The sequence below is a fragment of the Scyliorhinus torazame genome, chromosome 24, assembly GCF_047496885.1.
Source record: "Scyliorhinus torazame isolate Kashiwa2021f chromosome 24, sScyTor2.1, whole genome shotgun sequence".
Lineage (NCBI taxonomy): Eukaryota > Metazoa > Chordata > Chondrichthyes > Carcharhiniformes > Scyliorhinidae > Scyliorhinus > Scyliorhinus torazame.
In genome coordinates, this window is record NC_092730.1 from 35,899,346 (window position 1) to 35,907,715 (window position 8,370).

Sequence of the window (8,370 nt, forward strand, 5' to 3'; positions counted from 1 at the left end):
ATGTATATTTTGCTTTCGTGCTGCATGGTTGTTCTGTGAAGGTGATGTGATTTCTTCTGTGACGTTGTTCTGATGGGAAAGTGGGGAGTGACTGGCATCACTTTTACAGAAAGAAGTTCGGGGCGGAAGTTTCACCTCCCTGGGAACGTTGATCAAGCTGTTACCGAATACTTCAAACTTTGCCTTATGTCCGACCGCGAATAGCTCAACCACGAGCGGACTGGCGCAGCGGGAGCGTGGTGGGCCCATAACCCAGCAGTCGCTGGAACAAAACCATCGTCTGCTATTTGTATTCTCACTCACACCAAAAGCAAACAAGGCGCTATCTCCCAGCAGCACATCTGCCTTTTTCTTTATTAGTATCAACATTTTCCTTTCAGTATGATCTGCTCCTTGACACCTGTTCTTCAGCTACCCACAGTATAGTCGAGGTGACTAAGTTGACTTCTCCGAGAACTCCCTTCTGCCGCCTCTACTGGATGAACTTTCACCTGTTTGGACACTGGAGGGGTTCTTCGGCTGTGAAAGCAGCACCGGAAGCAGCTGTGGAGAGAGATTCCAGTCGCCAGGATGCATCTCTCCAATTGGATACTTCACGTCGCTCAGATCTTCGTCTCTCAATACCTTCGTGTGAGGAACAGGTTATAATGAAAAAATATATCATTTGAACCATGAATGTGAACCTGGAAAAGACTGAGATTTGAAATGAAATGGAAAGGTCCCACAAAGGGTTAACAGCCGCAGGTTGTTTAAAATACAGATAGCTTCGCAGGCGTTAAAGAAAACAGATATGGACAAATCAAACTGGTTTTAAAGTTAAAAAGACATTCAATCAATTTAAAATCTTAAGTTATATAAACGGGAACAGTATTTCACACTTCCTGAGAAGTGCATTATTTTACTGAACAATTAAAAAAGGAACAACCAGGATCTTAGATTTAAATTGGGGGAGAAGGTTTAGCGGGAAACCTTGCTGACGCCACTTAAATATGAGACAACTGCTTTCCAGCTAAGAAACACATGAGGTGGTACGTTTCTACCATAATTTACACATTTTTGACGTTAAAAATCTTTTAGCAAATAATCAGGTCATAGGGTATAGGTCCAAGCCAGATAAGGTTAGAAATATAGGGGGCGACCTGCCGTTGACACCAGCTGACCAGTAGAAGTGCTGAGGCGAACTGCTTCGTTGAACACGAGTTCATATTTAGTATTGAGACTGAGAAAACACATCAGTAAAGACAGATATCAGAAAAGTTGCTTGCGAAGCAATAAATACATGTATTACCTGCCAAACAAAAGTATTACATGTCAAGCAGAATAAGCTAGTTCAACGACAGGGAGATTGCATTAGCTACAGTCAGCAAGCAACAGCTACATTTCAATAAATGCCATGTAGAAACTAAGTCTGCGCAAAGGGCTATATAATACCTAATAATTCAGCAGCCAGCTCTCATAGCTGCCCTCGGTCATGGGTAGGACTGAACACGGAAGCCGAGCAGAACAGCGAATCCATCAGGAAAAAAACAAAAGTTACAGGAGATAATTGTCAAGGCAGACTTGAAGGTCGAACAACTGACCAGGAAGATGCAAAGAAAATATCTTATTACTTTTCTGTAAAAACAGTGATTACATCTTTTAATTTGAAATTAAAACGAACTTAAATTGATAACCTGAAAGAGTGTTTTTCGAAAGTTTACTTCACTCTACTTAGAAAAGCCGGACCCGTGAGTGAAGCACCTGAGTGGAAAGTAAACAGAATCTTCTCTGAAGACATGGGTTATGCCGTGGGATAACATGAAACACTGGTTTGACCCGAATAGCGCCCACCTAAGTCTGCATAGGAGTCAGGGAGTGAGAATCCCTGTTCATCATTGAGAATATCTTGACCCTTTTCTGGTACAGGGGGAATTCTAAGAATAGTGGTGAGGTTTTAACTTCATGTCGCGCAACGTGGAGGGCTAGAATGTTAGAAGTTTCTGGGTAAAGCGAGGCTAGAATATTAGAAGTTTCTAGTTAAGCAGGTGGAGGTTTGAATATTAGAAGTTTCTAACCTACACAGGGAATGGAATATTAGACGATTCTAGTTCCCAAATAATTGTTAGAATATTAGAAGTTTCTAGTATATGTGTGAGGCGAACTTTACCTGCCGAGTTTAATGCGGAAAGTCATGTGTGATTGACTTTTGGAAGGATATTCTGTGGATCGGGGGGACCTAAAACTTAGTTGGGTGCGAGCGTCAGAAGACTAGAAGATACTGACCCTGAGTAAAAGCCTGCAAGACATCTTAGTAAAAGTACTGGGATTCTTGCATCCATTACTGGTAGAAGGAGGACAAAAATAAATCTTCCTTGGAGTCAAGCAGATTATGAGGGAAAGCCTAGAGAAATAGGGACGCCGAGAAAACTTTAGAAACCAAGATCAATCGACCTTTAACTAAAACAAGAAGACAGTGCCTCAGTACCCCTGGATAGGTCCCAGATAGGGTGCATATCCTGAATGTCGGAGTGCACCTGAAAGGGACAACCAGGAACAGAAATTTAGAATCCAGAAAATGGCAATTAGGGTAATCCTCTTGCTCTGAAACACGGTCAAGAGATGTGAAGCAACGGGGCGAGTGGAAGAGATTAAAAGAGGCAAAAAAAACTCCTTGATAAGGGAGGCTTATCAGAACGGAGGGGTCTCATTTTTGTTAGAGTGCCTAAAACCCGATGGAATAGACATCCAAGGTCTCGGTGGATAAATGAGTGTGTGTGTGTTTAATAAGGATTTGTGAATTTCCCTTTGGTGTTTCAAGTTTTTAAAATGTTGTATTTTGCAAAACCGAGTTTCACATCAATTAGAAGTTATAAACGGCAGGTAGAAATGTGACCAGTATTATGAGGTAGTAAATCAGTATGTTCAGAACTAAATTGGTCACAGCATAAACACAAAAAGAGGTTTTACTCAGTCAGAGCTCTGTGCAGGAAAGTACTTTGAAACTAACCCGTTGAAATTGACACGGCACAGCTCCAGCAGGTTCCTCGTGCCCGAAGACTCAAAAGATAGTCAGGAGCAGGAAAAATGATGTTTAGAATGTTAAATACATGGTAGAAGGAGCTTTAGGGAATAAAGATATTAGACCAGAAGTTAGATTAGGAGAATTACTTTCAGTATCAGGAAATGAGAATCTGATGGCAGGGAAATATTCAATAAAATTCGATGCAGGAAAAATTAGGATATTAAATACCAATCGATAGCACAGAGGCAGTTTGGGTGAAGCTACCAACTAAAACTAGGTAAAAGGTAAAGAAAAGATCGTTCAGAATTTGGGTGAACATATAGTTGAATTAGAGAAGCATGGCGTCTGGAGCAAAAAGAATTATATCAGAAATGAAACATCTGACCCAGCTAAATAATAACCAAGGGATTATGATAATCCATAGGCAACCTTTCGGCAGCAAAGAAGAAACGTAATCAGCAAGGATTGTATATGGGATGGTATGAAAGTGACAAAATGTCATTACTGCAGAGAAAACCTGGCTAACGATGATGTAATTCTGAAATGATGTGCAGGATTGTGGAGAAGTGACAAACTTATTATCCCAATTAGTGAGGGAGTATATAGTTTAAAAGATGTTGGGATGACCCGGGGACATAAAATTAGCCTAACAGTGTTCAGAGACTGTATCACCGCAATGGTGCCGTGCCAGAGGGTAGACCATACCCCCAAACCGGTTGGACAAGGAGAAAAGGAATGTTGTACGAAATTAATGATTGACCCGGGATATGGATTTGGAAAAAATATGAACCAAAACTTTCCCGATACAGGGAAGGGGTTTCTGTGGATAAATTGAAACCCCCAGACAATGGACAGGCTTTAGAGGAAAGGAATGTTTAGTTATGAGTGTCAGTGAATTACTGCACTCACTAGTATTATGTGATGAAGTAGAGTGGGATGACAGTGAATTAAAACCTGTTAGCAGCATTGATAGGACAGATGATGAAGATAAAATGTCATGTTCAGAACTTACCTTTCATAAAAATCCTGTCATAATCAGAAATAAAGAAATTGGAGTTAAGTCAGTAGCAATATCCGAAATGTATCAGGGTAAGTTTCAACCAGATTGGACCACTGAGCGAGCAAAAGAGGAGGAGTTTGAGATTCTTCGAATCTCACTCAGGGGTGCAATGATAGAAGGAGAAGGCTTAACCGGCCTTAATTGTATGATGTACATAATTGAGCAAAAACCAAGCCAGCAAAAAACCCAAAAAGAAACAAAAAGGACATCCGGAGGTCCTGGAGCGGGCACTTCTGGAGTATCCAAACAAGAATAGAACATACAAATGAACAAATAGGGCCCTCTCCAACCTTGGCCTGTTCGTTTGATTTTTCAGATAGATAGAATGATACAGACACATTTGTTTGGAAGGAGAAAAGGGACTACAATCAAGAGGGATACAAGGATCGGGTTTAAAGAAGGAATGGAAGAAGCTAGGATTAGGAGTAAGCTAGATTGGTTAAAATGGGGGGCAACAATGTTAATGGGGATTGCCGTGATTAGTTTCGGAATATTAGTATTCTAATTGCATTAGGGGAATCAGGTGAAGTAATGGGATATGGAAAAATAGATACCAGCTTCAGTCAGATAAAACACATAATAAAAATAAGAATAAGCAAATGTTTAAATATAACGGAAGAAATCATTAATTTCCAAATCATCCAGGAGATAGGCTCAACAGCAGTCTGTTAGAATCAAGCAACAGTGTCAGTAACAACATATTCAGTAGAATGTTGGGAGCACTTGCAAGCAGCCTGGAATACGTACTAAAATTATCAGATCGGTTAAAGATTTTTAGACAGTATTCGGGGAAAACTAATGATACTAACTGGGACCCCGAGAAAGGGCAAGTTAAGATAAGAAATGCGTTGCAAAACAAAACCACAAGTAGGAGTAATTTGGGAAACGATTTGATAGACGTGGGCTTAAAAATTAAAGAAACATTTAAAACAGCAATTAAAATTATAGCAAGTCCATTTAAATGGTTTTGGACTACGTTAACCTTGGTTCAAAACAATTGGTACTTGTTTGTATCAATTGCGGGAGGGGTAATTGCCGCCGCATTGCTGTGGAAATTGGGAAATTTTAAATTCTGTCAAAACCTATGTTGCAAATGTTGAAATAAAATTGCTCAACGGAAAGAGAGAAAAATGATATAATTGGTTACATATTTGAGGACCGTAACTGACAAAGCCAGGAAGAAATCTTTTCGAGTTGGGAATAAACCGAAGTATCAAATGATTACTGAGCAGTGAAACCTTCGGTCACACTTCTCTGACTGGACATGTGGCCTGGACACCAGCTGATGGATGATCTGAGTTCTCCACGGGACGTGTACTACATGATGGATTTTTTAAGGGTCGCGACAGACAGCAGCGACTGACGAGGAACCCCCACAGTTTACGAGACAATAGTATTAAGACATTTTTGTTTGTTTGAGCTTGATGTTGCAGTGCGAAATTTACAACCAATGTTTTAAACGAAGTTTCCTTGAGGCATTATGATAATTATTTTTTTTTAAATGTCGTGCATCTTATTAAGAATTGTTATGTATGTATGAAAAAGAATTTGACATGGCTTGAGATAACAGATGCCAACTGACAAGGAACAAATGCAGGACTTTGGTAGTTGATTTTAGTTAGAGGGAGCCTTACAGCACTAAACTACAATGGGCGGCAGATAGCTGGGCAATAGAACAATTGGAACTAGGATAGCATTGGATGCTGTCAAAAGCATGAATTATTCTCAAGAACAAGTGACATCTACAGATACAATTGACATGCTTAGAACTAAACGCAACAGCACAGAATCTGACAGAGTTAATTAGAACTTGAGACAGGAGCACAACTTGTCATACAATAGCGAAAACCAGCAGGGAATCTCAGTCTGTCTGATGATGACGGAGCTAAAGCTGCTCAACAGTTTGAACAAATTTAGTTTACTCAACATCCACAAAGGGTGTGAGTTTTCTGTAAAATGGGACTGTTTTAATACAAAGGGGTTAAACAAGGGTTCACTTAAAGTGTAGTAAGGGTAATCTCGTGGGTAATTTACCAAAGTACCAGCACATATCATATCACGGGGAATATTGATGTTGTTAATAGCATGTGTGATTTATATACTCTCATTATTGGGCACAAGTTCTGGCTTAAAAATCACTCTGTTAAGACCAGGAAACGATGTGTTGATATTAAATTTTGTCTTACAGATTGTGATTGCTAAAAAATATGTGAAGATGTAACACACAAACTGTTTGTGTGATTAGTTGCATAGCAAAGTGTTAAGATAAGGCTTACTTTTGTAACTTTGTACTTGACAACAGGGAGGAATAATGTTTATATGGAAGACGATAAAGTGATGATTCGATGTGAAGAAAGTGGGCTCAATTGAGTTGGACCCCCACCAGTTGGATGTATTAAATGTATTGCTCCTTGCAATAGAAACAGGGTTGTCAACCATTTTTGGTTGGTTATGTGGCGACTGTTATAAGGGCAAATATACGCGTCATGTGTTTCAAGAGATGATAACGGAGGAAAGGGATCTTGAAGAGACATGGCAGTCAGTTACAATAGCACCTATATCAAATGGTTCCGGACGTACTTGGTTCAGGGACATTTTAGTTACCCATGAGAGAAAATCAGGGTTGGAAGTGGGGTCAAAGACACCTTTTAAATTGATGATGCACGGGAGTAAGTGGTTAATACATGATAAAGTCGTTTACGATACCAATGAGGAACATAAGGCAATTTGGATGCAACAGGAATGGGACACTCGACTGCCAGTGACAGGTAAACAAACTTTTTGGTTACTGATGTATTGAGTGGCTTACTGATCCTAAGGGACACGAGGCAGCTAGTACGGTGCTGCTATCCCAAGGAGATAAAATGCTTTGGAGATAGTGGAACACACGAAAAATAGCTATTGGGTTACCTTTATGAACAGCTGCCACTATAGTCCACGGTGATTATAATTAAAGAATGACCTGTCTGTCACCTGTGGTATAAGCGATGGATAAAATCACACGATGGGGTTGGGACACGATTTGAAAACAGGAAAATTGAATATTGAAAGCACAGATATGGGATACGATGGTATAAAATGAGTAGGGGGATAAGAATTAAAAGAATGGGGCCATGTTTCAAATGCCAAGAGGGGGTGTAATGCAAAAGTTGAATAATATGTCATTTGAACCATGAAAGTAAGCCTGGAAAAGCCTGAGATTTTAAAAGAAAGCGAAAGGTCCCACAAAGGATTAACAGCCGCAGCTTGTTTGAAATACAGATAGCTTCACAGGCATTAAAGAACAGAGCTAGAGCCAACTCATCCTGTTTTTCAAGTTAAAAAGACATTCAATCAATTTAAATGTTTAAGTTATATAAAAGGGAACAGTACTTCACACGTCTTTAGAAGTGCATTATTTTATAGAACAATTCAAAAAGGAACAGCCAGGATCTTCGGTTTAAATTGAGGGATAAAGGTTAGGCGTGAAACCCTGCTGACGCCAGTTAAATATGAGACAACTGCTTTCCAGCAAAACACATGAGGTGGCACGTTTATAACATAATTTACACATTTTTGACGTTAAAAACCTTTTAGAAAGTAATCAGCCCATAGGGTATAGGTCCAAGACAGATAAGGTTAGAATTACAGAGGGCTTCGACACCAGCTGAACCGTAAAAGTGCAGAGGCGAACTGCTTCGTTGAACACGAGATCATATCCAGTATTGACACTGAGAAAAACATCACTAGAGGCAGATATCAGAAAAATTGCTGACCAAGCAACAAATAAATTTATTAGCTGCCAAACAAATGTATTACCTGTCAAGCAAAATAAGACTGGGAGCTTACATTAGCTACAGTCGGCAAGCAGCAGTTACATTTCAATAAAGGTCATGTAGAAAGTTAGGCTGCGCAAAGGGCTCTATGAATGGTAATAATTCAGCATCCAGCGAGTCAGCTCTCATAGCTGCCCTCGGTCATGGAAAGGACTGAACACGGAAACCGAGCAGAACAGCGACTCCATCAGGAGAAAACCAAATGTTAAAGAAGAAAGATTGTCAAGGCAGTCCTGAAGGCCTAACAACTGACCAGGACGGTCCAAAGAAAAGGTCTTATTACTTTTCTGTAAAACAGTGATTTTATCTTTTAATTTGAAATTAAAACGAACTTAAATTGAGAACGTGAAAGAGTGGTTATTAGAAAAGTTACTTTACTCCACTTAGAAAAGCCGGACCCGTGAGTGAAGCTACTGAATGGAAAGTAAACAGAATCTTCTATGAAGACATGTGTTATACCGGCGGATGACTTGAAACACTAGTTTGACCCGAAT